At 52.5% G+C, this 5,520-nt stretch overlaps 1 protein-coding gene across 1 annotated transcript in view; it reads left to right on the forward strand.

Moving 5' to 3' along the window:
• Positions 1 to 5,520, forward strand: part of RRM2 (ribonucleotide reductase regulatory subunit M2) — a 75,925-nt gene that overhangs the window by 18,649 nt on the left and 51,756 nt on the right. The gene's annotated exons all lie outside the window — the stretch shown is intronic.

Genomic DNA, 5,520 nt, shown 5'->3' on the forward strand with positions numbered 1-5,520 from the left:
GGGCACGAACCCGTATCCCCTGCATCGGCAGGCGGACTCTCAACCACTGCGCCACCAGGGAGGCCCCTGGGAATGTTTTTTATTTTGCCGTATTTAGATTTTTGTCTTTGCCTCTTATTTATTTGCATTTACCTGTATTAAAATGACGGTAGGGTGAAATATTGAATAAATATAATCAGGTTTTGTGTTCAGGTCTTTTTAGTCTAATAACCCTTGCCTGGTCATTCATTGTATATTACTTGATACCCATGAAGTATCAACCGCTAATTGACATACAGGTCTGTAAGCGCCGGCTGTGTGTTTAGTAGGCTTCCATGTCTTTGGAGACTTGTGTAGTTGAGTATTCCTACTGGTCATGAGACATGCTACAGTTGGAAGAGAACCAGAATTAAACGTCTATAGCTCGTGATTCCCCACCACCCCGTTCTTTCTTGCACTCATATCTTAAATCAGCATAAACATTTCTATGTGTATGCTATAAGTGGCATTAAATTTGGATATTTTTCTTAATTATGCAAAGTAATGTTAGTCCCGCTAATGTTCTGGTAGATAATACAACGTCTTTGAGTATTTGGTTGCTTGTCACCTTGAACTTCATTCTCTGAGCAGTGTTGTTGCTAAAGCATAGATGTGATTTTAAAAAAAAAAAAGGTTTTGATTTACACCTTCCAGTTCCTGAGGAGACTCTGAAATACCTTCTGTAAGCAACACTTTGGCCCTCTGTTGATTGAAAGATTGTAAATTGGGAAACAGCTTCATCTGAAAAATGCAACGTGAGAACCAGAACCCCGCGGTGCATGCTCAGCGTGGAGTCCCTCTGCTGCGGCCCGGGCATCGGAGGAGGGCGCGGGCTTCACGTCCCCCAGTGCACTTTACTGCCTGAGCAATTTTGCTTGATCTTTTTCGACTTTGAGCCTTTCAAGTAGTTAATAAAATTTTAAATGTTTCAGAATTATGTTTTATGTAACAGACTTTGACTTCTTATTTAAGTGAATATGTGTGATGTAACTTTTTTCTTTGGATCATATAAAACTTTTTTGATTGGCAAACTGGACTTGTGTCCTGTGTCATTTAACTGCACTCCAGTGTACCCAGTGCCTGACCCTCCCCTTTGTTTTCTGGGGTTCTGTTCTGCTTTCAGGGCACCCTTTGGCTTCTTTGGAGGGTCCTTTCTGAAAGAAATGCGTGAAGGAGCGGCTTCTGTGTTTTCCAATGTGACGTCAGGACCAGTCTTGGCAGTAGAGGACCGTGGCTGCTGGGTAACCCGTGACCCTCATCCTCATGCCCTCCGTGTGTCAAGAGGGGAGTATGGGAGGCAGCCTCTTCCCTCCCTTCCCCCACCCCCAGCCCAGGCTTTAAAGGTACATCAGGGAGCCACAGTCTCCGCTCCTGCCCCTGGAGTATGTTCTCTCTTGAACCCGCTCTGCTGGGGCTGTATATCCATGTCCCGCTAGGGGACACCCCGTGGGTGTGGCCAGGCACTACGTGGGCTCAGCTCCGGGTCCCCATCGTGCTTGTCTGTGAACCGCACTGGACAGGGTCGGTGGGTTCCCCTGCAGGCCGCACCGTGCTGCTCTCTTACCTCGCTGCTCCTTCGCCGGTCCCCCTCCTCTCCCTGACCCCTCTTCTATTCCCCTCACAGCCTTGGTGATCTTTTCCAGCCTTGGGACTTAGATAAAAATAACTTCTCTACCATTAAGAGCCCCGCATGTATGTCTCTCCTTTACACTCCGCACCTGGCTTCGAATTCTTGTATCCAGCTCTCTGCTTGACACCTGTCTAACCAGCATCCCAAACTTGAGGCCACTGAACTCCTCATCTCCTCCACACTTGCTTTTCTCACAGTGATCCCGCTGCCTTTAAAAAGAACAAGGAGGGCTTCCCTGGTGGCGCAGTGGTTGAGAGTCCGCCTGCCGATGCAGGGGACACGGGTTCGTGCCCCGGTCCAGGAGGATCCCACATGCCGCGGAGCGGCTGGGCCTGTGAGTCATGACCGCTGAGCCTGAGCATCCGGAGCCTGTGCTCCGCAACGGGAGAGGCCACAACAGTGAGAGGCCCGCATACCGTAAAAAAAAAAAAAATAAAAAAAAAATAAGAACAAGGAGTCCATCCTTCTAGCTGTTCAGGTGCAAAACCTTGGAGGCGCCCCGGGCTCCTTTCCTGCTCCACAGCCAGTCTGTCACAATCCTGTTGACTGACTGCCTTCCCAAGCCAACCATTCTGGAATGTGATTCCATAAGCCACGCTAGTCCCGGTTATGCGTGTGTGCGCACGCTAGTCCCGGTTATGCGTGTGTGCGCACGCGCGCGTGTGTGTGTCTGCAGGTGTGTGGGGAGGCGGTAAAGGATCACAATGCACTTAGCATTTAGCAATCCACTTAGAAAAGTCTCTCCAACTCCAAGCCCCTTTGCGCCTAGGTGCCGGCCACACGCCTGTTAGCCTCAACTTTGTGACTCTACCTGCTCTCATCCCTCTGTGTCACCAAGATTTTATTTTATGGCTGTAATAGCCACTGTTCCTTTGCTTTCAACCTGCCTCTTTGTTTAGGGACTTTTCATTTATTTATTTACTTTTTATTTTTAGGTGTTTTTTTTGCGGTACATGCGCCTCTCACTGCTGTGGCCTCTCCCGTTGCGGAGCACAGGCTCCGGACGCGCAGGCTCAGCGGCCATGGCTCACGGGCCCAGCCGCTCCATGGCATGTGGGATCTTTCTGGACCGGGGCATGAACCCGTGTCCCCTGCATCAACAGGTGGACTGTCAACCACTGTGCCACCAGGGAAGCCCTAGGGACTTTTTAAATTAAGGACTTGAGACATGTTGCTAATACCCAGACCCCATCCTGGGAGGAAGTCCGGGCACCAAGGATACTGCACCCCAGGGGGGTGAGACACAGTCCCTGCTAAGTTAGGGAGGCTCGTTCTCAAAAGCCTCTCACCACTCTCTAGGAAGCCTAGTTGTCCCAGAATTGCCCAGAGCTGGCTCTGCAAACAGGTTTCCTCTCCCCAGCACGTTCTCAGCTCAGCAGACAAACTGGTCAACAAGCAAAGATGATAAAGAAGAAACAAGTTATAAAATAAACATCACAGGGATGTAAGGTACAGCATAAGGAATATAGTCAATAATACCGTAATAACTTGCTGTGGTGACAGACGGTAACTAGACTTACCAGGGTCAGCATTTCGCAATGTAGAAAAATATCAAATCACTATGTTGTACACCTGAAACTAATATAGTATTGTAGACTATAATTTAATTTAAAAAAAGAAAGAAGACTGTGTTTAAAAAAAAGAAACAGGTTGCTACAAGTCCAGTGGTGCTGGGGGAGGAGATGCACAGGCCGAATGAGATGATGACAAGGGCTGGCAGTGGCAGCTGAGCTCTCACCGCCCAGCTCTGGTGTAGCCTCTGGGAGCCTTCCCAGGGCTCCCCTTCTGTGGACTCCTTCAAGACTAGAGGTTCTAACCACTCGGAAGAACTTGCCAGTTTTATTGAATTTGATTGTAAGTCTTGTGGGTCCCACAAGACTTGTGGATGGGTGGGTAGGGGTATAGATGGATGGATGGATGGATGATGGATGGATGGATGGATGTGATGTGATTTCTATCATGGGGCAGCTTACATTTTAGCAGGTAGATTAGACTTGTAATGTTCAGTAAAATATGGCAAGCTCCTACTGGAGTGGTCAGAACCTCTAGTCTTGAAGGAGTCCAGGGAAGAGGGGCCCTGGGAAGGCCTACCAGACTCCTGGCAGGCTGCTTTGGTAGGTAGTGTTGATTTGGCCTGAGGCAGGCCTGGGTGTAGGTCTGACTCCATCTAGCTATGTGCTGCTGAGAAAGGTACTCTACCTTTGGTCTTCTTATTTATAAAGTGAAGACTAGGTAGAGACAGCAGGTAGTGTGCCTATCTCAGGGTCTGGCACTTTTACTTCGTACGTGGAAGAAAACCTTAGTTTTCTATCAAAGGGAGCTAGGGCCCAGAAACAACAGAATGGGCTTAGAGTATTCTTGTGTTGCCGGCTGCCATCAAGAGTGTCAGGGACTGTGCTAAATGGCAAAGGGGCTCCCACTGGCCAAGTTGTGACAGTTTATAAACATTAAAGTGATAGTAATATGAATTCCACTTCTGCCCATGATGGAGTAACAGGAAACAAATATCCTCTCACACCCAAAATAACCAGACAAAAGGTAACAAATGAGAGTTTTCCAGGAGCTGGACCTTAGGTCATGAAAGACGGTGACCCTGAGAGACAGGAAATAAGTGAATCCTGTGACTGACCAGATTTGCTGCCTTGAGGAGGTTTCCAGATTGTGGTGCAGGGACAGGAACTCAGCAGGGACCCAGAGGAGTCCCCGAGTCGAGGAGATGGAGCTGAGGGTCCAGGGACGCCAAGGCATTGGGGGTGAGGGGCAGACTGCCAAGAAAGAGAGGACGGCCCAGAAAACCCTGGAGATCTCCAGACGGGGCGCCTGGGGGCAGGGGAACAGCCTGAAACCGAGGCGAGTCCTGTGCGCAGGGGCGTGTGTCCATCTCTGGGCTGAGGAGCCGTCTCCTGTGTCACTTCTCAAAGGGCCACCCGACGTGGCTAGAGGGCCGCCCTAGCGGATAAGGCGCTTGGAGAGAGCATAGAAGGCGCACGCGGTGGGCCAGGACGTCGGCGGGGCCTCGGGCTCAGTGTGCGCGCTCCCCGACCCCATGCCCACCTGGCTGGATGTTGGAAGCCAGGGAGATGGCTCTGTGTGTGGGAATTACACGAGCTGTGACAGGTGGTGCCCAGGCGGTTCTGCTGAGAGCCACCCCTAACAAAGGGCCACAGTGGGGCAGCAAGTCCGCACACGCACCTCTGGGCCCACGAAGAACCCGGGACCCGGGCTTCAGCAGCCGCGCGGCCCGCCCGCCGGGCCTGGGGGCCTGCGGTCGGCCTCGAGGGGGCGCACCCGAGCTCGGCTCCCCGCGCGGGGGACCCAATCCGCAGAAACCGCTCCGGGGACCCTCAGAAGCGCTTCTGCCGGGGCTGCCGGGAAAGTTCCTGCCGGCATGGGGCCGGGCTCGAAGCCAGGGTCCCCTTGAGTGTCTGCAGACCTGGGTGGGAGCCCCCCCGCCCCAGCTCCCTCCGCGCGACGCCCGCGGGCTCCGCACCCCCGCGACCCGCCCACCTCTCATCCGCGTGGCTCCGCGGGGGCACAGCGCCCGGCGGCCTTTGTCCCTCAGGCTTCCCAGCGACCGGGGCGGAGGAAGAGGCGCCGTTGGGCAGGGAGAAGCTGCAGGGCCTCCCCGGGGAGCCCAGTCCCCGCCACCCAAGCTGCCCAAGGACGGGGAGCAGCGAGGATGCTGGAACCCCGACGGCAACGGCTCTTCCCACCTCACTCTGCTCACTCGCATCACATCTTTATTTTATCCCCCAGGGCCCACCTGTCACAGGGCCTGGCCTGGAGCCCACCCTCTTCAAGTAGGCGTTGGATAAATAATAATTAAAAAGAAGTAACGTGTCTGTAACCTGTGCTACTAAGGTCATGTTTTT

The sequence above is a fragment of the Mesoplodon densirostris genome, chromosome 14, assembly GCF_025265405.1.
Source record: "Mesoplodon densirostris isolate mMesDen1 chromosome 14, mMesDen1 primary haplotype, whole genome shotgun sequence".
NCBI lineage: Eukaryota > Metazoa > Chordata > Mammalia > Artiodactyla > Ziphiidae > Mesoplodon > Mesoplodon densirostris.